The 26,874-nt window shown below is 56.6% G+C and overlaps 1 protein-coding gene across 4 annotated transcripts in view; it reads left to right on the top strand.

The window, feature by feature from the left end:
• The window catches only part of slc28a1 (solute carrier family 28 member 1), a 134,671-nt gene that overhangs the window by 37,878 nt on the left and 69,919 nt on the right, over positions 1 to 26,874 (top strand). Inside the window, exons 1-2 of one of the 4 annotated variants that reach the window (XM_072493088.1) lie at positions 19,938 to 20,226; positions 20,350 to 20,405. The exons of 2 other annotated variants lie outside the window; for them this stretch is intronic. The gene's annotated coding sequence lies outside the window, so the exon portion shown is untranslated. Of the gene's footprint in view, positions 1 to 19,937; positions 20,227 to 20,349; positions 20,406 to 26,874 lie in introns of those variants that run through there. One more of the 4 variants, XM_072493086.1, reaches the window with a different exon arrangement.

Raw genomic sequence — 26,874 nt, 5'->3', positions numbered from 1 at the left:
TCCTTCCTATGGTGAGGTGACCAGAACTGCACACATTACTCCAAATATGGGGCGAAATTCTCCATAATCGGCGCGATGTCCGCCGACCGGCGCCAAAAACAGCCGAAACGCGCCGCCCCAAATGTCACTAAGTCTCCGGCCTGGAATGGGCTAGCTGCGGCGCGACGCTATTGCGCTGGCTCACGTGGTTCACGCCGCACGGCGTGACAGCTCAAAAGACGCGCTGCTCCCCCACCCGACCGGAACACCCGACCGGGTGGCCGCCCGCCACTCGGCCCCGAGGTTCGAGTCACGGGATGCGGAGGCGCTCCTGGACGCGGTGGAGCAGAGGAGGGACGCCCTGTATCCCGGGCACGGCCGCAGAGCCGCCCCACGCCACAGCCGGCGTCTGTGGAGGGAAGTGGCAGAGGCCGTCACCGCTGTGGCCCTGACACCACGGACAGGCACCCAGTGCCACAAGAAGGTGAACGACCTCGTCAGAGCAGGCAGGGTGAGCCTCCCCATATCCCCCCTCCCCCATATCCCCCCTCCCCCATATCCCCCCTCCCCATATCCCCCCTCCCCCATATCCCCCTCCCCCATATCCCCCCTCCCCCATATCCCCCATATCCCCCCTCCCCCATATCCCCCCTCCCCATATCCCCCCTCCCCATATCCCCCCTCCCCCATATCCCCCCTCCCCCATATCCCCCCTCCCCCATATCCCCCCTCCCCATATCCCCCCTCCCCCATATCCCCCTCCCCATATCCGCCCTCCCACATATCCCCCCTCCCCATATCCCCCCTCCCCCATATCCCCCTCCCCATATCCCCCCTCCCCCATATCCCCCATATCCCCCTCGCCCATATCCCCCCTCCCCCATATCCCCCTCCTCCATATCCCTCATATCCCCCCTCCCCCATATCCCCCATATCCCCCCTCCCCCATATCCCCCCTCCCCCATATCCCCCCTCCCCATATCCCCCTCCCCCATATCCCCCTCCCCATATCCCCCTCCCCCATATCCCCCCTCCCCCATATCCCCCATATCCCCTCCTCCATATCCCCCATATCCCCCCTCCCCATATCCCCCATATCCCCCCTCCCCCATATCCCCCCTCCCCCTATCTCCATATCCCCCTCCTCCATATCCCCCCTCCCCCATACCCCCCTCCCCCATATCCCCCATATTCCCCCTCCCCCATATCCCCACTCCCCCATATCCCCCTCCCCCATATCCCCCACATTCCCCCTCCCCCATATCCCCCATTTCCCCAAGTGAATCCAGCCCTAACCTTAATCTCTGCAATGCACGCGCAACCGATGGCGTGCATTCATATACCTGCCTAACACTGTTGCCTTTTACCTCTGCCACCACCCCCCACAGGAGAAGCGCGCACACAACACCAGGGAGCATGTGAGGACTGGAGGAGGCCCAGCTGATGAGAGGCCACTGACCGAACACGAGGAAAGGGCCCTGGAACTGGCTGGCGGACCTGAGGACCGGGCGGTTGCCGATGCAGAGGTCGGGGGCCCACCAGCAAGTGAGCCACCGACAGCCCGTCCCCATATCCCCCCTCCCCCATATCCGCCCTCCCCCATATCCCCCCTCCCCCATATTCCCCCCTCCCTCGTATCACCTGATCACTGCCTGATGTCTAACCATGCATGCTTCATTGTGTATCGCAGGAGCAAACGTCGAGGCACCCATCCCCGCAGATGCAGACCGCCCGCAGGATGCCCCTCGGAGACCACTGGAGACGGAGAGACCCGGACCCTCTGGCACGCGACGGCCGCATGATGCCCCGTGGAGACCACGGGAGACAGAGAGACCCGGACCCTCTGGCACGCGACGGCCGCATGATGCCCCGTGGAGACCACGGGAGACGGAGAGACCTGGTGCAACAAGGAGACGACGCCCCCGTCTCGTGCGGGTGCATCGACGCAGGCGTGTGCCACCCAGCGATGAGAGGGGCAGCCACAGGCCCCCGTCACAGCCGAGCCACGAAACCACTACCCAGGACACCCCCACCCAGGAAACTGAAATACCGGACAGTGACACAGATTGGATGGGTGGAGACGAACCGCCACCCCAAAGTGCCATGGACTCAGAGTCAGACGACACAACACCACTGCTGTCACCAACACCCTCCACCATCGCAGAGACGCTCACCTCGGTTGGGCACTTTAGTGATGAGGCGTCTGGTACACTCACTGGTGCGCACAACACAGCCGTCCCGGTACAGCAGGTGGAGGTAGGAGCAGCAGAGGGACCGGGCGGTCGGAGGGCAGCCCAGCCCAAGCGGACATCTGCCGCCCAGATGGATCCCGGGTTCCTGGAGTTTCCACACCCACCCAAAGATCCGATGCAAACGCCGACCCGGAGACGAGCGAAGTTGGTGACGGCCGGCTTGCGGCGGCTGCAGTCGCGGGTGGAGGAGTCCACCCGCGTCCAGGAGCTGGCAGGGGTGCCGGTCATGCATGCCACCCAGGCCGACACCGCACGGGTGGCGTCCGCGGTGGAGGCAATGGGTGCGACGGTGTCAGACATGGGGAGCGGTTTGCGAGGCCTGGGGCTTTCCGTGCAGGCGGCGTCTGTGGCCCAGGACATGGCTGCCCTCTCACAGGAGGCCATGAGCCAGCGCCAGCGGCAGGTGGCAGAGGCGCTCAACGCCATAGCCCAGTCTCAGCAGGCCATAGCCCAGTCTCTGCAGGCCATGGCCCAGTCTCTGCAGGCCATGGCCCAGTCTCAGCAGGCCATAGCCCAGTCTCTGCAGGCCATGGCCCAGTCTCAGCAGGCCATGGCCCAGTCTCAACAGGCCATAGCCCAGTCTCAGCAGGCCATGGCTCAGTCTCACCAGGCCATGGCCCAGTCTCAGCAGGCCATGGCCCAGTCTCTGCAGGCCATGGCCCAGTCTCAGCAGGCCATAGCCCAGTCTCAGCAGGCCATGGCCCAGTCTCTGCAGGCCATGGCCCAGTCTCAACAGGCCATAGCCCAGTCTCAGCAGGCCATGGCCCAGTCTCAGCAGGCCATGGCCCAGTCTCTGCAGGCCATCGCTGAGGGCATCGGCGCCATTGTCCATGTGCTAGCCGGCGTCGCACAGTCACAGACAGGGATTGCCTCCTCCCTGAGCTCCACGTCTGCAAACCTGCAGACCCTTGTCGATACCAGCAAGGGCCTCCAGGACTGGCGGCGCCAGATGTCGGGGGGGGCGTCGGATGGCCAGTCCGTTCGCATCCCCCGCCCATGTAGAGGCCTGGGGGCCATCGGGCACCCCGAGGGAGGAGGAGGTGCTGGGGCCCGTTCCGGGTCCCATTGTAGGGGAGGTCCCGGAACAACTCAACACTTCGGGCTCCCCCCCTTCCGTCCCAGGTGCATCGGGTGGGCAACGGGCAGGACAGGCTGGCAGCTCGCCATCCCAGTCGCCCGGGCCGCAGCCTGGCCCATCTAGGCCAGGATGCCCCAGGAAACGGCCGCCAAAGGGATCCCGTGTCAGAGGGCAGGAATCACAGGAGTCCACCTCCAGTTCTGCTGGACCGTCTGGGGAACCACGTAGACGTAGTCAAAAGGCCCGTAAGGCCAAACAATTAGACACTGAGTAAGTTGGCACGGGTGCAGGGCACAGATGAGTTTTAGGGGCTAGGGCACGTGCATGAACTCCTTTGATTATTAAAGTCAACGTTACACCTACCGAAGCTGCCTTTGTGCTCTGTCCAAAGTGTGCGGGGGTGTCATGTACGTTGAGCGCAAGTGTGTGTGTGAGGGGTGGTCTTACCTCAGCCCCAGGTGAGTCTGCCCCCTTCCCCCTGGGCCGCCATCAACATCCCCCCGGGCAGAGGACGGGACCGTGCGCTGCAGTGTCACAGCCGCATGCAGGGATGGTCCGGGTGGATGGTGGTACTGTGGCCATGGGTCAGACATAGTCCAACGATGTAGAGCCAGGAGCTCATCGCAGGGCGGGTTGTCATCATCCTCCATGGCCTGCGATAGACACGCGTCCACCCGCAACTGTGTGAGCCCGGCCCGTTGTGCCGCAGGTGGATCGGCAATGGGGGGGTGGTGTGCATGCGGGTGGGGTGTGTGGGGTTGGGGAGGGGGGTGAGGGTGCTGGGTGGGTGGATGGGTGGGGGGTGTGGGTGGTCGGGTGTTGCCATGGTGTGCGGTCTGTGGCCATACTACCCGATTCCCACGCTCATCTAGTCAGTGAAGCGGGCGTCTATCAGCCTGTCCCGTGCTCGCTGAGCCAGCCGGTAACGGTGGACAGCCACCCGCCTGTGTCTAGCCCGTCTGCCCTGACCATTGCCCCCATCCCCCTCATCTGGGGAGGACTGGGCCTCTTCCTGCTGCTCCTCCACTCCGCCCTCCTCTGCCTGCGGCACATCGCCCCTCTGCTGGGCTATGTTGTGCAGGACGCAGCACACCACAATGATGCGGCCGACCCTATCTGACCGATACTGGAGGGCGCCCCCAGAGAGTTCCAGGCACCTGAAACGCATCTTCAGCACGCCAAAGCACCTCTCGATCACTCCCCTTGTCGCTACATGGGCATCATTGTAGCGGTTCTCCGCCTCATTGCGTGGCCTCCATATAGGCGTCATCAGCCACGATCGCAATGGGTAGGCCCTGTCGCCCAGCAACCAGCCCCTCAGCCGGGGATGGCATCCCTCGTACATGCCGGCGATGTATGACCACGACAACACATATGAGTCGTGTACACTGCCCGGGTAACGGGCGCAGACGTGCAGGATCATCATGCGGTGGTCACAGACCACCTGTATGTTCATCGAATAGGTCCCCTTCCTATTGGTGAACACGGCCCTGTTATCTGCAGGTGGCCGCACGGCGACGTGCATCCCATCGATCGCGCCCTGGACCATGGGGAACGCGGCCACGGCAGAGAAGCCCACGGCCCGGGCATCTTGGCTGGCCCGGTCCACGGGGAAGCGGATGTAGCGGTGCGCCATGGCATAAAGGGCATCTGTCACTGCCCGGATGCACCGATGTCTGCGATTTGCCGGACAGGTCCCCACTCGGTGCCTGGAATGACCCCGTTGCATAAAAGTTCAGGGCCACCGTAACCTTGACGGACACGGGGAGAGGGTGTCCCCCGCCAGTGCCACGCGGTGACAGGTGCGCCAGCAGGTGGCAGATGTGTGCCACGGTTTCCCGGCTCATCCGGAGTCTCCTCCTGCATTCCCGGTCCGTGAGGTCCTGGTACGACTGCCGGGGCCGGTACACACGGGGCGCCCTCGGGTGCCTCCGTTGCTGAGGGGCCGCGACGTCCTCCTCCCCCTCCTCGTCCTGTCGGATCGGTGTCCCTCCAGCCTGGTCGGCTCCCGCCTGCCCCTCTGCGGCAGCCTGCGCCGCCTCTCTGGCACGCTCCTCCTCCTCATCCAGGGCAACATAGACATGAGCGGCTGCTGCCACGGCGGCCAACATCGCTGGTTGACCGTAGAACATGACGGCCTGCGGCGGGGGGGGGACAGACGACGACATGCCATCATTGCCCATACCCCCTCCTCCCTCCAGCCAGGTGGCATGGACCGCATGGGCGCGACCGTTGGACGCTGGCACCTGGCCAGGTGGACCAACTCACTTGCCCTCGCAACCCCCTCCCCGGCACGGACCCCACCGTCCCCCTCCCCGGCATGGACCCCCCCCCCCGTCCCCCTCCCCGGCACGCACCTCCCCGTCCCCCTCCCCAGCACGGACCACCCCATCCCCCCCCGGCACGCACCCCCCCCCGTCCCCCTCCCCAGCACGGACCCCCCCCGGCACGCACCCCCCGTCCCCCTCCCCGGCACGAACCCACCCCCCCATCACCACCCCCCCCCCCACCGGCACGCTCCCCCCGTCCCCCCATCCCCCTCCCCGGCACGCACCTCCCCGTCCCCCTCCCCAGCACGCACCTCCCCGTCCCCCTCCCCGGCACGGACCCCCACCCCCGTCCCCCTCCCCGGCACGGACCCCCCCCATCCTCCTCTCCGGCACACACACCCCCGTCCCCCTCCCCGGCACGCACCTCCCTGTCCCTATCCCCTGCACGGACCCCCGTCCGTCTCCCTCCCCGGCACGCACCTCCCCATCCCCCTCACAGCACGGACCCCCCCCATCCCGCCCCCCCAGCATGCACCTCCCCGTCCCCCTCCCCGGCACGGACCCCCCCCCGTCCCCCTCCCCGGCACGGACCCCCCCCCGTCCCCCTCTCTGGCACACACACACCCGTCCCCCTCCACGGCACGCACCTCCCTGTCCCTATCCCCAGCACGGACCACCCCCCGTCTCCCTCCCCGGCACGCACCTCCCCATCCCCCTCCCAAGCACGGACCCCCCCCATCCCGCCCCCCCTGGCACGCACCTCCCCGTCCCCCTCCCCGGCACGGACCCCCGTCCCCCCGTCCCCCCGTCCCCCTCCCCGGCACACACCTCCCCATCCCCCTCCCCGGCACGGACCCCCCCTTCCCCCTCCCCGGCACTCACCTCCCCGTCCCCCTCCCCGGCACGGACCCCCCCTTCCCCCTCCCCGGCACTCACCTCCCCGTCCCCCTCCCCGGCACGGACCCCCCCTTCCCCCTCCCCGGCACTCACCTCCCCGTCCCCCTCCCCGGCACGGACCCCCGTCCCCCCGTCCCCCCGTCCCCCTCCCCGGCACTCACCTCCCCGTCCCCCTCCCCGGCACGGATCCCCCCTCCCCCCCCGTCCCCCTCCCCGGCACGGACCCCCCCCCCCCCGTCCCCCTCTCTGGCACACACACACACCCCCGTCCCCCTCCCCGGCACGCACCTCCCTGTCCCTATCCCCAGCACGGACCCCCCCCCCGTCTCCCTCCCCGGCACGCACCTCCCCATCCCCCTCCCAAGCACGGACCCCCCCATCCCGCCTCCCCGGCATGCACCTCCCCGTCCCCCTCCCCGGCACGGACCCGTCCCCGTCCCCCTCCCCGGCACGGACCCCCCCCGTCCCCCTCCCCGGCACGCACCTCCCTGTCCCTATCCCCAGCACGGACCACCCCCCGTCTCCCTCCCCGGCACGCACCTCCCCATCCCCCTCCCAAGCACGGACCCCCCCCATCCCACCCCCCCTGGCACGCACCTCCCCGTCCCCCTCCCCGGCACGGACCCCCGTCCCCCCGTCCCCCTCCCCGGCACACACCTCCCCATCCCCCTCCCCGGCACGGACCCCCCCTTCCCCCTCCCCGGCACTCACCTCCCCGTCCCCCTCCCCGGCACGGATCCCCCCTCCCCCCCCCGTCCCCCTCCCCGGCACGGATCCCCTTCCCCCGTGCCCCTCCCCAGCAGTCATTGTCCCATCCCCGGCACTCACCCCCCTCCCGGCACTCCCCCGGAGCCCACCCCACTCTAACCCCCCGCACACACACACACACAACCCTACACACACCTCTCCCCCACACATTCAGACTGCGGCCACGCCATCACCTCCCTCGCACAAACCCCCCAGGCCGTCACCCACCTCCACGCTGGTCGGCGTCAAACATGAGCGCTGGTTGGCGCCTATTTCAAGGTGTTTTGATTTACGCCGACGTGACCACGACTTAGGCCCATCCGGACGGGAGAATATCGGCAGCCCCGAAATCCATTGCCTCGCGCCCGCCCGTGCCATTCTCCGAGGCGTGCGCGCGATTGACGCCCCGCCGATTTTCTCCCTTCAGAGAATTCGGCGGGCGGCAGGGGCGGGATTCACGACGGCCCACGGCGATTGTCCGACCTGGTGGGGGGTTGGAGAATCCCGCCCATGGTCTCGCCAGGGTCAAGTATCGTTGCAGCATAACTCCATCTGCCATTTTCAGCCCAGCTCTGCATCCTATCAATGTCTCTTTGCAGCCTACAACAGCCCTCCACCTCATCCACTACTCCACCAATCTTGGTGTCATCAGCAAATTTACTGACCCACCCTTCAGCCCCCTCCTCCAAGTCATTGATAAAAATCACAAATAGCAGAGGACCCAGTACTGATCCCTGTGGTACACTGCTGGTAACTGGGCTCCAGTCTGAAAATTTTCCATCCACCACCACCCTCTGTCTTCTATGTGATAGCCAGTCACTTATCCAATTGGCCAAATTTCCCTCTATCCCACACCTCCTTACTTTCTTCATGAGCTGACCATGGGGAACCTTATCAAACGCCTTACTAAAATCAATGTATACAACATCAACTGCTCTACCTTCATCTACACACTTAGTTACCTCCTCAAAGAATTCAATCAAATTTGTGAGGTAAGACCTACCCTTCACGAATCCGTGTTGACTATCCCGGATTAAGCTGCATCTTTCCAAATGGTCATAAATCCTATCCTTCAGGAACTTTTCCATTATCTTCCCGACCACCGAAGTAAGACTAACTGGCCTATAATTACCAGGATCATTCCTATTCCCTTTCTTGAACAGAGAAACAACATTCGCCACTCTCCAGTCCTCTGGCACAATCCCCGTGGACAGCAAGGACCCAAAGATCAAAGCCAAAGGCTCTGCAATCTCATCCCTTGCCTCCCAAAGAATCCTTGGGTATATCCCATCTGGCCCAGGGGACTTGTCGACCCTCAGGTTTTTCAAAATTGCTAATACATCCTTCCTCAGAACATCTACCTCCTCCAGCCTACCCGCCTGTATCACACTCTCATCCTCAAAAACATGGCCCCTCTCCTTTGTGAACACTGAAGAAAAGTATTCATTCAACGCCTCTCCTATTTCTTCTGACTCCATGCACAAGTTCCCACTACTGTCCTTGACCGGCCCTACCCTCACCCTGGTCATTCTTTTATTTCTCACATAAGAGTAAAAAGCCTTGATCCGACCCGCCAAGGACTTCTCATGCCACCTCCTAGCTCTCCTAAACCCTTTTTCATCTCATTCCTGGCTACCTTGTAACCCTCAAGCGACCCTACTGAACCTTGTTTTCTCATCCTAACATACTCTTCCTTTTTCCTCTTGACAAGACATTCAACGTCTTTTGTGAACCATGGTTCCCTCACATGGCCATTTCCTCCCTGCCTGACAGGGACATGCCTATCAAGGACACGCAGTATTTGTCCCTTGAACAAGCTCCACTTTTCATTTGTGCCTTTCCCTGACAGTTTCTGTTCCCATCTTATGCTCCCTAATTCTTGCCGAATCACATCATAATTACCCCTCCCCCAATTATAAACCTTGCCCTGCCGTATGGCCCTATCCCTCTCCATTGCAATAGTGAAAGACACCGAATTGTGGTCACTATCTCCAAAGTGCTCTCCCACAAACAAATCTAACACTTGGCCCGGTTCATTACCCAGTACCAAATCCAATGTGGCCCCCCCTCTTGTCGGCCTATCCACATATTGTGTCAGGAAACCCTCCTGCACACACTGTACAAAAACTGCCCCATCCGAACTGTTCGACCTATAGAGGATCCAATCAATATTTGGAAAGTTAAAGTCACCCATGACAACTACCCTGAGACCTCCACACCTATCCATAATCTGTTTTGCAATTTCTTCCTCCACATCTCTATTACTATTTGGGGGCCTATAGAAAACTCCTAACAATGTGACCTCTCCTTTCCTATTTCTAACTTCGGCCCATATTACCTCAGTAGGCAGATCCCCTTCAAACTGCCTTTCTGCAGCCGTTAAACTATCCTTGATTAACAATGCTACTCCTCCACCTCTTTTACCACCTTCCCTACTCTTACTGAAACATCTATATCACGGAACTTCAAACAACCATTCCTGTCCCTGTTCTAACCATGTCTCCGTAATGGCCACAACATCGTAGTCCCAAGTACCAATCCACGCTCCAAGTTCACCTACCTTATTCCGGGAGCTCTTTGCATTGAAGTAGACACATTCAACCCACCTTTCTGTCTGCCGGTACACTCCTGCGACCTTGATACCCTCCTCAGTACCTCACTACTCTCAACACTGGCTTCTGGACTACAGCTCGTTTTCCCAGCCCCCTGACAAATTAGTTTAAACCCCCCCCCCCCCCTCCTGAAGAGCCGCAGCAAATTTTCCCTCCCAGGATATTGGTGCCCCTCTGGTTCAGATGCAAACCGTCCTGTCTGTACAGGTCCCACCTTCCCCAGAATGTGCTCCAATTATCCACGTACCTGAAACCCTCCCTCCTACACCATCCCTGCAGCCACGTGTTTATCTGCACTCTCTCCCTGTTCCTCACCTCACTAGCACGTGGCACCGGCAACAAACCAGAGATGACAACATGGTTTGTCCTGGCTCTCAGCTTCCACCCCAGCTCCCTAAATTCCAGTTTTAAATCCCCGTCCCTTCTCTTACCTATGTCGTTGGTACCGATGTGTACCACGACTTGTGACTGCTCCCCCTCCCCTTTAAGGATTCTGAAGACACGGTCCGAGATGTCACGGACCCTGGCACCCGGGAGGCAACATACCATCCGTGAGTCTCTTTCGCTGCCACAGAACCGTCTATCTGTCCCTCTAACTATCGAGTCCCCAATAACTATTGCTTTCCTGCTCCCCCTCCTTCCCTTCTGAGCCACAGGGACGGACTCAGTGCTGGAGATCCATTTACCCCTGGTAGGTTGTCCCCCTCAACAGTATCCAAAGCGGTATACTTGTTACTGAGGGGAACGGCCACAGAGGATCTCTGCACTGACTGCTTCCTCCCAGCCCCTCTCACCGTCACCCAACTTGATTCTTCGGAGTAACTACATCCCTGAAGCTACTATCTATGACCACCTCTGCCTCCCGAATGATCCGAAGTTCATCCAGCTCCAGCTCCAGTTCCCTAACGCGGTTTCTGAGGAGCTGGAGATGGGTGCACTTCCCGCAGGTGAAATCAGCAGGAACACTGACGGCGTCCCTCACCTCAAACATTCTGCAGGAGGAACATTGCACTGCCTTCCCTGCCATCCCCTCTAGATAAAAAAAGAAAAAGAAAGAAAGAGCTTACCTGTTATTCACTTAAGGTTAAAGGAGGTGGAAGGGTGGGGGACACTACAAGTGTAGTGTCTAGGGTTTAGAAACTGCCCAACTTAAATACAGGTAAAAATAAAACACTTAACCAGCAACCACTGCGCCCCACACGAGAACAGCAATCAGCTGTTATGGGCCTGTGCAAACAATTTAAATCTTTACTACTTACCCAGCAGTCACTCTGTCCTCACTCCGACCGGATTCAGCTGGAAACTCCCAACAGTAAGTTTTTTAAAAATTTACTCCCCTTCTCAGCAAGCACTCACTCAGCAACCACTACGCCCCGCACGATAACACCTCAGGGAAAAGAAAAACTACTTACCAGTCACCAGCCAATCACTTACCTGCAGGCTGTGACGTCACGGTTCAAATTCTTTCTACTTCTACCTGCCCTCAAATCTCCCTCTTGATCTTTACTCGGCTGGGATCCTTACAGTGATTGTCTTTTTTTTTTTTTAAATTTGCGTGGGAGGGGGTACGCATCGAGCTGCGTGTGCCGATTGATGGTCTAGCTGTAGTCCATGACCATTCTGTGTTTCTCCCCAGTTTTCACCACTACCACTTGGGCTCTCCAGGGGCTGTTGCTGGCCTCGATGATGCCTTCCCGAAGCAGCCGCTGGACCTCGGACCTGATGAAGGTCCTGTCCTGGGTGCTGTACCGTCTGCTCCTGGTGGCGACGGGTTTGCAATCCGAGGTTAGATTTGCGAAGAGGGTAGGTGGATCGACCTATAGGGTCGTGAGGCCGCACACAGTGAGGGGTGGTAGGGGCCCGCCGAATTTCAGGGTTAGGCTCTGGAGGTTACACTGGAAGTCCAGGCCGAGTAGTAGGGCAGCGCAGAGGTTAGGGAGGACGTAGAGGCGGAAGCCGCTGAATTCTATGCCCTGCACCGTGAGTGTGATGGTACAGTACCTCCGGATCGCCACGGAATGGGATCCGGAGGCCAGTGAGATTCTTTGGTTGTCGGGGTGTACCGCGAGGGAGCAGCGCCTTACCGTATCCGGATGGATGACGCTTTCAGTGCTCCCGGAGTCCAGCAGGCAAGAGGTCACTTGTCCATTGATTTGAACGCTGGTCGATGCGGTGGCCAGGTTGTGCGGACAAGACTGGTCGATGTTCACTGAGGCGATTCGTGGTCAGTCGTCGCTGGTGTCGGATAATGGGGAGCCCGGGGGGCCCAGGTCCTGAAACGCTGGCGATTTGAATGTTCCATGCCCGTAACGGCCTGACAGTCACAGTCTCGGACGAGTGGGATGAGGGTCCGCCAGAAGTCTTCTGTGGACTCACCAGGGAGTTGAGAGCGAGTGGCGAGTACGGACCTGGCGAAGAGCATGTTCGTCTTCTGAGCGTAATTTTCTTTGAGAAGCGTCATGGCTTCGGCGTAGTTTGACACGTCCTGGATCAGCGGAAACACGCTGGAGCTCAACCTCGAGTACAGGATCTGTATTGTCTGAGCCTCCGAGACAGGGGTGGATGCCGAGTTGATGTACGCCTCGAAACAAGCTAGCCAGTGCTGAAAGTCCTTTTTGGCGTCGCTTGAATGCGGATTCAGCTGCAGGCGATCCGGATTGATACGGAGGTCCATCTTTTGAAAATCTTAGAGCAATAAATTGATGCACGATCAATTGGAGAAAGACTAGAGTTGAATACAACTGAGGCTTTATTGCTCGAGGATGTGTGGCCTCCCACAGCAGCTGGCGAAATGGCTGCAGCATGGAGGACACACACATTTATACCCTGCCTACTGGGCGGAGCCAGCAGGCAGGGACTACCAACGTACCTGTAGTACAGGTCCTACCATACATCACCTAATAGAGGTGCAACAGTGGTTTACCACACACTGCAAATACTGGGGTTTAATTTTTAAGGGATACAAAGCCAGATTGGGCAAGTCTTACTGGCTTTTCTTTGTGGCTGCAACAGAGAGAGAGCCAAGGCCTCTGAGCCTGCCTAGAGTACATGGTGATTGTCCTGCCAGGGGGAGGTCACTTCCAACCAGGTACTCCACTTCCCAATCCCTCCGGGGAACTGGAGGCCTTCTGCACAATTCCGCCCATCTTCTTAACAATCCTTTAAGTGACACAGTTGACCACTTGCTGCCTGTGGGTAGGCAGGATTGCCAGGCCCTATCCTACCTCTGGGAAGGAGGGCCGTGTTTGGAGGGATGTGAGAGCCCGGGATGGAGCCAAAGAACTGGCAGGCCGACCAGTCACATAACATTCTACGCCCGCCGCCTCTGTGTCCCTCCCAATCAGAACACATTCACCCGAGGGTATCGATAGCACGACACCAATTTAGGGGATTCCTTTTGGAGGCCCCCCTCCCCCTCCCAGATGGTTGCTGCCAGAGAGAAACTGTTCCAACCGCGAGTGGGCTTTCAGCGGGTGAGCCTGAAGAGTGGGGAGGGGGTGAATAGCAGCCATTTTACACTCTAGCCCACCCACCGTGTCGGCTGTGTCGCAGTGGGTCGTATTCCTGACATTTAAGGGAGCTGAAGTCCATCCCCAGAGGTTTGTGCAGAAAACCCAGTCAGGCTGATGTCGGACTGAGAGGCTGCAGGGGGAGATTCAGCAGAGCGACGCCTGGGATGGAGCACTTGAGCTTTGAAGAGAGGCTGGATAGGCTCGGGTTGTTGGCCTTGGAGCGGAGAAGGCTGAGAGGGGGCCTGATTGAGGGGTATGGGATTTTGAGGGGCATTGGGCAGGATGGATGGAAAACAGCTGCTCCCCTTGGTTGAAGGGTCAATAACGAGGGGGGGCATCATTTTAAGCTGAGGGGGCAGGAGGTTTAGAGGGGATTTGAGGAAAAGGTTTTTCACCCGTCGAGTGGCAAGAATCTGGGATGCGGCCTGGGAGGGTTGTTGAGTCAGAGAACCTCACAATCTTTGAAAAGAACATAAGAACTAGGAGCAGGAGTAGGCCATCAATGAGATCCTGGCTGATCTTTTGTGGACTGAGCTCCACTCTCCGGCCCGAACACCCTTAATCGCTTTATTCTTCAAAAAACTAGCTATCTTTATCTTAAAAACATTTAATGAAGGAGCCTCAACTGCTTCACTGGGCAAGGAATTCCATAGATTCACAACCCTTTGGGTGAAGAAGTTCCTCCTAAACTCAGTCCTAAATCTACTTCCCCTTATTTTGAGGCTATGCCCCCCTAGTTCTGCTTTCACCCGCCAGTGGAAACAACCTGCCCACATCTATCCTATCTATTCCCTTCATAATCTTATATGTTTCTATAAGATCCCCCCCCCCCCCCGCATCCTTCTAAATTCCAATGAGTACAGTCCCAGTCTACTCAACCTCTCCTCATGAAAATGAAATGAAATGAAAATCGCTTATTGTCACGAGTCGGCTTCAATGAAGTTACTGTGAATAGCCCCTTGTCGCCACATTCCGGCGCCTGTTCGGGGAGGCTGGTACGGGAATCCAACCCCTTCAGCTCTGGGATTAACGTAGTGAATCCCCTCTGCACACCCTCCAGTGCCAGTACGTCCTTTCTCAAGTAAGGAGACCAAAACTGAACACACTACTCCAGGTGTGGCCTCACTAACACCTTATACAATTGCAACATAACCGCCCTCGTCTTAAACTCCATCCCTCTAGCAATGAAGGATAAAATTCCATTTGCCTTCTTAATCACCTGTTGCACCTGTAAACCAACTTTTTGCGACTCATGCACTAGCACACCCGGGTCTCTCTGCACAGCAGCATGTTTTAATATTTCATCATTTAAATAATAATCCCTTTTGCTGTTATTCCTACCAAACTGGATAACCTCACATTTGTCAACATTGAATTCCATCTGCCAGACCCTAGCCCATTCACTTAGCCTATCCAAATCCCTCTGCAGACTTCCAGTATCCTCTGCACTTTTTGCTTTACCACTTATCTTAGTGTCGTCTGCAAACTTGGACACATTGCCCTTGGTCCCCAACTCCAAATCATCTATGTAAATTGTGAACAGTTGTGGGCCCAACACTGATCCCTGAGATACTTGGATGAGCACCTGAAATGTCCGAACATTCAAGGCTACGGAATAAGTGCTGGCAAGTGGGATTAGTGTCGATTACAGTAGGTTTTTGTTGGTGCAGGCTTGATGGGCCGAAGGGCCTTTCCCATACTGTATGATTAAAACTGTATGATTGAGGCATTCAACCAAATCCCTGCCTCCCCTCTGAAGGGGATTCCTCAGCACTCTTCAAAGAGGAGGCGCTGAATTTTTGAACCAATGTTTATTGTGGATTAGGAATGAGGAACAGGAAGAGGGCCACTCGGCCCCTCGAGCCTGGTTGATCTGATTGTAATCCCAACCCCACCTTTCCGCCAACCCCCAATGACCTTTGACCCTTTTGCCAATCAAACTATCTAGCTCCGCCGTAAAACTATTCAAACACTCGGGGAGGGGGGGAATTTCTATCCCCATCAGAGGTGACCTCGTCCACATTTGTGAAGACCAGTGCTAACCAGTGCTCGCTCGGGGGTCTCGGAGGCGAGGGGATTAGATTCCGCACCTTGGGTAACTCGGTGAGTGCATATTGAAATGAGCCTTACTGCACCCTGCACCCATTCGGCCTATCGAGTTATCACCGACCCTCTGGAAGACCACCCTACCTCGGTCCTTGGACTTCCTGGGGAGTCGTACAGAGGAGCGACCTAATGGAGTGTAGGGCATTGGGTAGGACCCCCTGCCAGCGGGCGACTGGGAGATTTCTCGACCGCAGGGCTAGAAGGACAGCCTTCCAAACTGTCGCGTTCTCCCTCTCCACCTGCCCGTTTCCCCGCGGGTTATAGCTGGTCGTTCTGCTCGAGGCACTGCCCTTGTTGAACAGATATCAACGCAGCTCATCGCTCATGAACGATGTACCCCGATCGCTTTGGATATAAGCGGGGAAACCAAACAGCGAGAAGATGCTGTGCAGTGCCTTGATTCTGGAGGTCGAGATCATACTGGGGCAGGGGACAGCGAAGGGGAAGCGGGAGAATTCATCAGTGACAGTGAGGAAATAAATGTTGTGGTTGGTGAACGGGAGGGGCCCTTTGAAGTCCACGCTTAGTCGCTCAAAGGGCCCCGAGGCCTTTACCAGACGGGCCCTGGCTGGTCTGTAGAAGTGCGGTTTGCACTCCGCACAGATCTGGCAAGCCTTGGTCATGGCCTTGACCTCCTCGGTGGAGTAAGGTAGGTTGCGGGACTTGATGAAATAGGTAAGCCGGGTGACCCCCGGGTGGCAGAGGTCATCGTGGATGGCCCTCAGGCGGTCTTTTTGCGCGTTGGCGCACATGCCGCGGGACAGGGCATCTGGGGACTCGTTGAGCTTCCCCGGACGATATGTAATATCGTACGTGTAGGCGGAGAGTTCGATCCTCCACCTCAGAATTTTATCATGCTTTATTTTGCCCCGTTGTGCGTTATCGAACATAAAGGCGACTGGCCGTTGGTCGGTGACGAGGGAGAACCTCCTACCGGCTAGGTAGTGCCTCCAGTGCCGCACGGCATCCACTATGGCTTGTGCCTCCTTCTCGACTGCAGAGTGTCGAATTTCCGAGGCGGTGAGAGTTCGGGAGAAGAACGCTACTGGTCTGCCCGCCTGGTTGAGGGTAGCAGCCAGGGCGACGTCTGATGCGTCGCTTTCTACCTGGAAAGGGATGGTTACGTCCACCGCGTGCATGGCGACCTTGACGATATCGGCCTTGATACGACTGAAGGCCGACTGAACCTCAGCCGTCAGGGAAAAAACGGTGGTCTTACTGAGTGGTCGGGCTCTATCCGCATATCTGGGGACCCACTGGGCATAATAGGAAAAGAGCCCCAGGCACCGTTTGAGTGCCTTGAGGCTATGGGGGAGGGGAAGTTCCTTAAGGGGGTGCATGCGGTTGGGGTCTGGGCCTAGGACCCCGTTTTCCACGGCGTAGCCGAGGATGGCTAACCGGGTTGTGTGGAACACGCATGTGATGAACATTATCATCATGTAAGGTGATGTCCCCTTTAAGACCGGGCTTGGAACCCTGGGGACTCCGCCTCTGGCTCCGCCCATCTGGGAGCCACACATGAAGGCCTGCCTCATGGTCTGTGATACAGTCAGCTCTCGTCTCTAGCTGTAGTATAGTTATTAGTCTAATAAAGCCTTCTTTACTGTTTAATCTCTAAGCGTCATTATTGAGGGTACCTCAATGCATTTCTCTTTGTTGTCAGATTGAGGGCCCAGGCGGTCTGGAGGAACTTCCTCAGGTTTTTGTCATCGTCCTGCTGGTCATGGCCGCAGATGGTGACGTTGTCCAAGTACGGGTATGTAGCCAGTAAGCCGTACTGGTCCACCATTTGATCCATCGCCCTTTGGAAAATGGAGACTCCGTTTGTGACGCCAAAAGGGACCCTGAGGAAGTGGAAGAGCCGACCGGCTGATTCGAAGGCCGTATAGGGGCGGTCCTCTGGGCGGATAGGGAGTTGATGATAGGCAGATTTTAGGTCGACCGTGGAGAATACGCGACACTGGGCGATTTGGTTCACCATTTCTGCTACGCAGGGAAGTGGGTACGCATCGAGTTGCGTAAAGCGGTTTATGGTCTGGCTATAGTTCACCACCATACGTTGTTTTTCCCCGGAGCGGATTACTAGTACTTGTGCCCTCCAAGGGCTGTTGCTAGCCTCTATGACCCCTTCTTTTAGAAGCCGCTGAACCTCTGACTTGATGAAAGTCATATCTTGGGCACTGTATCGCCGACTCCTGGTGGCGACGGGCTTACAATCGGGAGTGAGGTTCGCGAAGAGGGGGGTGGTGCAACCTTGCGTGTCGCCAGGCTACATACCGTGAGCGGGGGCAGGGGTCCCCCGAACTTCAGTGTCAGGCTTCGGTGGCTGCACTGAAAGTCCAGACCGAGCAGCAGGGGGGCACAGAGGTGAGGGAGGACATAAAGTTTAAAACGGGCGTATTCGGCGCCTTGGATCGCGAGGTTCGCGACACAATACCCCGTGATTTGGACCGAATGAGACCCAGATGCGAGGGCGATAGTTTGGGAGGCGGGATAGGTGCGCAGGGAGCAGCGTCTTACCGTGTGTGGATGGATAAAACTCAACGTGCTCCCGGAGTCAAACAGGCAGGGGGTGTCGCGGCCGTTGATTTGAACCTGCATCATTGAGTTTCGCAGGTGCTTCGGCCGAGATGGATCGAGCGTGATCGGTCCTCGTTGCGGGCAGATTGACCGAGCGTGATCGCTCCTCGTTGCGGGCAGATTGATCGAGCGTGATCGCTCCTCGTTGCGGGCAGATTGACCGAGCGTGATCGCTCCTAGTTGTGGGCAGTCAGAGTCCTCGGTTGATTGATCGAGCGTGATCGCTCCTAGTTGTGGGCAGTCAGAGTCCTCGGTTGAATCGGACTCGCAAAATGGCCGCCGCCGTCGTTCGCACGTGTTGGGTTTTGAAGATGGCCGCCGCCAAGATGGCCGCCCCCATGACTCGCACGAGGCTGATGACGTGTCGGAAGTAGGCATGTCCGGCCGCCGCGCAGCCGCGTTGCGGGGCCTGTGGTCCCGGGAGTTTGATTTCTGGGCCCGATGAGACTTTTGTTTCTGGCCTTTGGGCCCAGCCAGGCAGACCTTTGCGAGGTGCCCCTTCTTTCCGCATTCGCCGCAGATAGCGGAGCGGGCCGGGCAACGCTGGCGTGAGTGCTGGCCTTGCCCACAGAAATAGCATTGGGGACCCCCGGCGTGAGCGGGTCGCCGCCCGGCACAAGCCTGAAGCGTGGCCGAGTCTGGGTGGGATCGAGAGGGGTTCGCAAGGTCAGCGGAGTACGTGCGTAGGTGGGCCGCCTCCAGAGAAGAGGCGAGCGTTACCGTGCCTTGGAGGTCCTTCGCTCCGTCTTCTAGGAGCCGCTGCCGGATGTACGTGGATCGGATACCGGACACAAAAGCATCCCGAATATATAAGTTCATGTGGACATCTGCCGTCACCTCTTTATGGTCGCAGTTCCTGGCGAGCGCGGTGAGTCTCTCCAAGTATTCGTCTACCGTTTCCCGGAGCGCTGGCGGCAGGTCGAGAGCAAATGTCTGGCGTGTACCTCGTTTATCGGCTTTACAAAGCGCTTCTGTAGGATGTCGACCGCCGTTTCGTACGTCGAAGCTTTCTCGATCACGGAGGATAGCCGGTGGCCCACCCGGGCATGTAGTAAGCTCAGCTTGCGAGGCCCGGCAACTTCAGTCTCTGAGGAATGCAGATAGGCCTCAAAACACCGGAGTCAGCATTTAAAAATTTAGCGGCCTCCGGCGACCGAGCGTCCAGATTGAGCTTCACCAGCTTTAGCCCGCTCTCCATCATGATGTAGTCTGGTTATTAAATTGAGATACCCTCAATTACGGCTCAGGAGAGAAAATTGATAATTTAAAGCTTTAATTACCAGAGAACCAGACAGCTGCCGAGAAATGTGCTCACTGCATGCTGCCCACTGACCGTAACCTTATATACAGTCCCTGGGGGCAGAGCCGGAGGCGGAGTCCCCCAAGGTTCCAAACCCGGTCTTAAAGGGGCCTACGCATTAAAGGTACACGTGTATACAGATATCATTCATCACATTCCAATCCCCCGCCCTATTCCTGGAACCCCCACCTCACCTTTGGACACTAAGGGCAATTTATCACGGCCAATCCACCTAACCTGCACATCTTTGGACTGTGGGAGGAAACCGGAGCACCCGGAGGAAACCCACGCAGACACGGGGAGGACGTGCAGACTCCGCACAGACAGTGACCCGAAGTCGGAAGTGATCCCGGGTCCCGGGGGCTGTGAGGCAGCCCCACCACCGTGCTACCCGGCTGTTACACGCTTCAATCACCATCCATCCCTCAGCCAGCCTCACCAATCTGGACATTATCACCTCGCTGTTTGTGCCAGCTTACTCTGTGCTAATCGGCTGCAACAATGTTTCTCAAATTACCGCACTGTAAAATCAATGGCTATGAAGCAGCTTGGAATGTCCAAACTCCGAGAGCGGGCTCGTATGAGTGCGAGCTCTTTGTGTCTCCTTCCTTAAATCAGGCCTGCACCTGGGTGACAGATTCCCATGCAAATCTACTCGGTCATTTGCCAGTTTCATGAGCAAACTTGGCAGCAGAAGCAGGGAGAGCAGCAGCTCAAACATGTACTGGCGTACGCGTAGTGCCATGAACTCTCAGTGCTGAAGTTGAAGGGGAAGGAGTGGCTGTCCGACAGAGAGTGAAGCAGGTTGTTTGACCCACATCAAAACACAGCGAGCACTGTTCAGGGTTCTACGTCCGGAGCTACACTGCAGATAATTGGAGCCGAATTACAATGTGAGTACCGGAGGGACATTTTCTCTCTCTTTAACTTGCTCATTTGGTCAAAAAGAGGTACAGCAAAGCCCCTGCCTGAACACTGCCCAGAGCTTCACAAAAACCTATCCTATTGCATTTCAGATCAGATACCGGAGGCACTGGCAGCAAAGGATATCCAGATTGGAAAGTGCAATCAGGTAGTGCAAGTGGCTAGCACTGTGGCTTCACAGCGCCAGGGTCCCAGGTTTGATTCCCGGCTTGGGTCACTGTCTGTGCGGAGTCTGCACGTTCCCCCCGTGTCTGCGTGGGTTTCCTCCGGGTGCTCCGGTTTCCTCCCACAGTCCAAAGACGTGCAGGTGAGGTGGATTGGCCGTGATAAATTGTCCTTAGTGTCCAAAAAGGTTAAGAGGGGTTATTGGGTTACGGGGATAGGGTGGAAGTGAGGGCTTAAGTGGGCCGGTGCAGACTCGATGGGCCGAATGGCCTCCTTCTGCACTGTATGTTCTAAGTTTGATACCAGAGACACTGGCAGCAAAGGATATCCAGATTGGAAAGTGTAATCAGCCAGCATTCTCAGCACGGTACAGATGGTTAAAATCGGATCTTTGTTTTAAATGCTGAACGTGCCCAATTACCTCACAGAACGACGAGGGAGATAGATTATTGACCAGCACGGGGGTGAAAGGTTATCGGGGTTCGTGAGACTCAGCAGTCAGACCATTCGTGAAGGGCCGAGTGGCCGATTCTCGCTCTCAATTCGTATGTTCGGAAGAGTCGGGGTTTGTTAGGTTTGGGTGGGCCAGGCCGTAACCACCCGTAACTAGGCCCCGGTTACGTAGCCAAGCATTACGTTCAAAGATCCTGCCCCATAGCTTCATCAGAGTGGTAACCTCCAGAGGATTGCCACTCTGGATAAAGGTAACCTCGTTGTGATTCCAAAGTTCCAGGGCTGAATTAAGTGCCAACATCAGCGCCGACCCCTCACCGAGTCCCGGACCGGTGAGGGGCTAGAAGCGGCCCTGGGTGAAACCTGCAGAGGTCGTGCCGAAAATGGCCGGAGAATGGCCGGGTCTGTGGCCGCACAGGCGCACAGTGATGACCTGCAGCGGTCATGCCGTACAACAAGTTGCCGCCCATGAGTGGACCTGACCCGTCATCCGCGACCCCACATACCACCCCCTGGCACGCCTTGGCCACCCCCCCCCCCCCACCAGTTCCCCCAGCCCTCGCGGAAGCCCCCCCCCCCCCCCCCCCGGCCAGCGGCATGGATCCCGGCCGCGTGTGTCGGCGCTGGGCACAGTCCGCAGCCGCCACGCTGGGTTCCCGACCGCTGAGACCACACGTGTCCCGCGCGGCGGGTATCTCGGCCCATCGGGGACGGAGCATCAAGGCGGGGCCTTCCGATGATCCGCCAACGCCGTTGCGGCGGCGCGCGGCATGCGATATGATGACATGATTTCAGAGGGGCCAGAGACTCGCAAACTGCCGTCAAACCGCTGCTGGCCCCGATGTGGGCGTCGGAGTGGGTTCTCTGCCCTACCACCCATTACGATATCAGCGTCAGGCAACGGACGTCTCGTCCAACCTTCCTCACTCAGGTTGAGTGAGTGGGGAGCAGTGAAGCATCCCCCCCCCCCTCTCCTCAGCTGCATCCACGAGGGGTAATGGGGCCTCAAGGAACGAAGGAACGCTCGCTGCCACAGAGGAGATGTTTAAAGGGGCAATCTGAAAGCAGAAGGTAAGTTTCAAATATAGTGTTCAGACAATGGGGGGAGACCAGGAGGGAGATGGGGGGTGGGGTGGGATGGGTCGGGTCAGACTGGAGGTGTGGGGCGGGGGGGGGGGGGGGGGGTCGTGTGTGGGTGGGATGTCCCGTGCGAGGCCGGGTCTGGGTGTTTAAATAGTTCCTCTGGAGTTCAAAGTGCTTTTTTCTCCCTTCCAACTCTTTCAGAGCAGCGATCGGGGTAAAGCTGGCGGCACCATCCGAAGTTCGCGAGTTAAATCTGTCGGATGATGCCCAGCAATTATCCAGAGGAAGTTAGCACCCCTGGGCAATTGCCAGGTAAACCCTTATGTTGGAACTCCCCAGAGGGATTCCCCAGCGCATCATTGGGGTATCCCCGAAATGCGAGGCGAGGGAACCAGGAAGCTGTGGGCCGTTATCTCCCCCAATCAAATGTTTCAGCTGGTTCTCAGACTACCCCGCAGTGAGGAGCCAGCGAGAGGGCAGAAAGTAGATCTGATTGCACCAGTGAAAGAAAACATTTAAGCTCTATCAATGGACTTCCTGCTGTGGAAATCTGCAGAGACTCAAGTAAAACAGGGCGTGTAAGGGCTATCAGAAAACGAGGGACTGTGTCAATACAATGTTGCTGAACAAATAATGATAAGAGGAACTGTACTTCCAGTAACTACAAATCTCTTGTTCTCATCCTAACAATTAGTGCGTTAATCTCTTCTCTAAGAAAACGTTCAGGGGCGACGTTTGGTCCAAGTAAGGCTTATCTTTTCAGTGTCCAGGATTCAAGGTCATCGTTTGCAGGATGCTCCTCCAGGCCCAGTAGATGGTCCTACGTGGACCTTGCGAATGTTTGGCTGGTTCAAGTCTTCTTGAGTCCTGAGGTATTGGATATGGTTGCTGTTATATTACTCGTTGGTAATATGTCGCTACGCTTTGCTTTATACTTCCAGAATGGTCTGATGGTATGACTCTAAAGAAACTACCAATCATAGAATCATAGAATTTACAGTGCAGAAGGAGGCCATTCGGCTCATCGAGTCCGCACCGTTCTTGGGAAGAGCTGAAGGGTGGGTCAGTAAATTTGCTGATGACCCCAAGATTGGTGGAGTAGTGGACGAGGTGGAGGGCTGTTGTAGGCTGCAAAGAGACATTGATAGGATGCGGAGCTGGGCCGAGAAATGGCAGATGGAGTTTAACCCTGATAAGCGCGAGCTGATTCATTTTGGTTAAAAAAAATTTGAATGCGGATTACAGGGTCAACGGCAGGGTTCTGAGGAATGTGGAGGAACAGAGAGATCTTGGGGTTCATGTCCACAGATCTCTGAAGGTTGCCACTCAAGTGGATAGAGCCGTGAAGAAGGCCTGTAGTGTGTTAGCGTTTATTAACACGCGTGAGGCGTATGCCACGGGGCCGAATCGGTCATGGCGTTCCTGGAGGAGCACAGCCGAAAGGGTTCGATCGGTGCTTGCTACTTCGATTGCGTACGGGGAAAGTAGATCTAGGGCCTGTAGTGCGGGGGCTGTGCTGAGGGCTCTTTTTAAAGCATCCGTGTGCTATGGAAGACATTCCCAAGGTGTCTGTTTCTTGAGAGGTTCGGATAGGGGCGCTGCTTTTGTGGCGAAACCGGCGATATGGTATCGGCAGTAGCCAACCAGTCCTAAAAATGACCGGAGGGCTGAGACATTATGGGGAAGGGGCAATTTGACGATCGAGTCAATTCTCTTTTGCTCGATCTCGCGTTTACCATGAGTGATTACTGTACCCAAGTAAATCACCTTTTCCTGCAAAATCTGGGCCTTCTTGGGGTTCACTTTACATCCAATTTCTTTTCGGAGTGCTAGGAGTTCGGCGAGAAGCGAAATGTGCTCTCCCTTTGTGTCTGTCTGTAGTAACAAGTCGTCTACGTACTGGACCAGACAATTGGGGCAGGAAAATTTTGCTAATCCATTTGCCAGCTGTCAGTGGAAAATGGAGGGGGAGTTGTGGAAGGCACGCCCACGTGTATTGTTGTCCCTGGAATGTAAAGGCGAATTTGTATTGGCACGCTTTATCCAATGGAATGGACCAAAAGCCGTTGCTAATGTCCAAAACTGAAAAAAAATTTGACTGGAGTCCCTGTTTGAGCATGGTCTCGGGACTCGTGGCTACGGTGGCGGCTGCTGCTGGGGTTACTTTGTTCAGTTCCCAGTAATCAATGGTCAGTCACCATGATCCATCGGGTTTCCTGATGGGCCAAGTTGGTGCATTATTTGTGGAGGGTACTGATCGGAGTACGCCTTGATCCAACAAATTCGCTATTACTTTGGAGATCTCTGCTTTGGAGATCCTTGGGAAAAACTGTACTGCTTTTGGGGTCTGGGGTCGGGACCTGTAATGTTCACTAAGCCAGCGATCTTGCCACAGTCGTGCTTGTGCTGTGCATATGCTGCTTTGTGTTGCTGCAGGACTTCCCTAACCTGTTTGTCGTGACTAATGGCTCGGGGTCGAACCAGAAGTCTCCTACTGAGCTAATCCTGTTTTCGTAGTCTCCAACTGTGAGCGTGGCGGGGGCTCGTGCTGCCTTTGCCATTTTCCAAACACATTTATTTACCGGATCAAAAGAGAGGTTGTGGGAGCTCATAAAATCGATTCCTAGGATGTGTTCAGCTGTCTGGGGCAGATCGACAATAACTACGGGGTGTTTAGTTGTAATGCTCTCTATTTGTATCGCTACAGGGGCTTTGATGTGTCCTTGTTTTAAATGACCTGTAAAGCCGCTGAGTGTGATGGTGTCTGTCGTGGGCCACGTGTCTCGTTGAAACATCGTGGAGGAATTGAGCGTGGTGCGGGACCCTCCTGTGTCCCAAAGAAATTCTACGGGGTGTCCCCGGACTTTGCCTGCTACTACCGGCCTTGTCCCAAAGGGTGTCGCAGACCCAAATTGGGGAGCCCGAACACCGTCAGTCGGTGCCGTTCATGTCTGCATTCTCTGAACAGGCGCTAGTGCTATGGATTGGCTTTGCCCTATTCTTATTTAGGGTGCCTGTCTGTTGGTTTTTCTGGTGCTTTTGGGGTGCGTTGCACTCTCGTGCAAAGTGTCCTAATTGTCCACAGTTGTAGCATTCCTGGGATTTAGGTTGCGGAGGGCTGTTCCTGCCCTCATTTACCCATGCGGGGTTCTGGTGCGTCCTGACTGGATTCATGTCTGCCTGCTCTTCCTCTGGTTTTGCAAATGCGGTTTTGCCTTAGCCAGATTGTTCCCAAGTGCGGGACAATCTTTTCAAAACCCATTTCTCGTTGTGGACCTCGTCTGAGGGGTCGTAATTTGCGCAAGCTCTCTGTCCTGCGTCTGTCGCATGAGAGACTAGGATTCAAATCCATTTGGCCATATTATCCGCGGACAAATGGGCGCGGGCTAACTCTCCGAATACTGCTGTGAAATGTATCCACAAGCGTCCAGCAAACGCTGTGGGGTGCTCTGTCTTCTTTTGCCTACACTTGTTTAGGCCTTCTACGGGGCCTCCTCTGTTGTAGCCGATCGCATCCAGGATCGCTGTGTACATTTCTTGGAGCGTGTCTCCTCCTGCATTCTGTGGGTTGGGAAGGGCTGCTACGACTGAAGGGTCGAGGCTTAAAACTGTGAGCTTCACTTGCTCCTTTTCGTCCAGGCCGTACATGGTGGCCTGCTGTTTAACTCAAGCAAAAAACTGGCGGGGGTCTGATGTGAGTAGGAACGGTGTAATTTTTCCACACGCGTCCCGTAATTGGGTTACAGTTAACGGGGTTGTATATAGGAAATCTGCGTCTCCTTCTGCTGCGGCCCTGCGATGTGTGGTTACAGGGTTCATGGGGGGGGTGTTCTGCCTGTTCAGTCGGGGGTTGGGGCACTTTCCTTTTCTGGGGTTTTTCTTGCGTACATGTCCCATGTACGTATCTGAGGGCAGTTTCATTTAACTCATGCCAATCGGGGCTGTTTTCCTGGTCTAACTGGGGTCCAAACGTACTTTGAAACCCATTCTGGACAGAAAGCAGAGATTGCAATTCTGCAATTTGCTTCTGGCACTTTGCGTGATCTTCAAAGCTCTGTCTTTGTTCCATCGTGGAAGTATGGAGCGCTCGTAGGGCTGCTTTCAAATCACTGTTTCTGCAATTGCTCTACCTGTTGCTCGGTTTCTTGTCTTACCAAGAACGCGCGTTGCGTGTCCTGGTAGGCCTCATCGTACTGGGTCTGAAAACTACTCAAATGGGCGAGACAAGACTGGTGAGCCCGCTTGGCATCATCCACCTCTCTGTCCCTCGCTGCTAACTGTTCTCTTAACTCCTTATTCTCCTCAAATTCGTTCACATCTCCCTCACTATTTCTGTCTCTCTCCTCAATCTCTCTACGGAGCGTCCTAACAACCCCCTCTGTGCCTCGCCATTGTGCCAAGCAGGACACGATTGCCATCAGTTTGCGAGCTTTCCCCAAGCTCTTCTTATGAATCTCTGACAGGTTCTCCCACCAAGTATGTCCTATACCCCCGGGACCTGTTTCATCATTGGCACAGAATTCACTCCAAAGGGGCCATCCTTTCCCTTTGAGATATTTCCTGATCTCTTCTTCCCAAACGGGACACTGTCCTACTCTACTGGTCGCTGCGACCTCGAATTCCTGGGGGTTCATAAGGCGTTCCATTGCCTTCATTGCCATTTTCTCTATCTAGATTCTCTACTGAATTTGGAACAGGGGGTGATAAAGTGGTGATGTAACCACGGGTACGGCTTACGCTAATTTCCAGCCTACAAAACTCCCGACAGTTTTACGCAACAAAATCTCTCAGGTTTACCTTATATCCCTGTTAGCACGCATGCATTAACACACTTCCGAATCTCGGAGGTTTGATCAGTATCGTTCTCACACTTGTGGTTTTTCTGTTTCCAGTTGGATTCCAATTCCAATTTGGAT

This window comes from Scyliorhinus torazame, chromosome 30 (genome assembly GCF_047496885.1).
Source record: "Scyliorhinus torazame isolate Kashiwa2021f chromosome 30, sScyTor2.1, whole genome shotgun sequence".
NCBI classification, from domain to species: domain Eukaryota; kingdom Metazoa; phylum Chordata; class Chondrichthyes; order Carcharhiniformes; family Scyliorhinidae; genus Scyliorhinus; species Scyliorhinus torazame.
The sequence above is the reverse complement of the archived record's forward strand: the minus strand, read 5'-3'. Positions and strand labels throughout refer to the sequence as shown.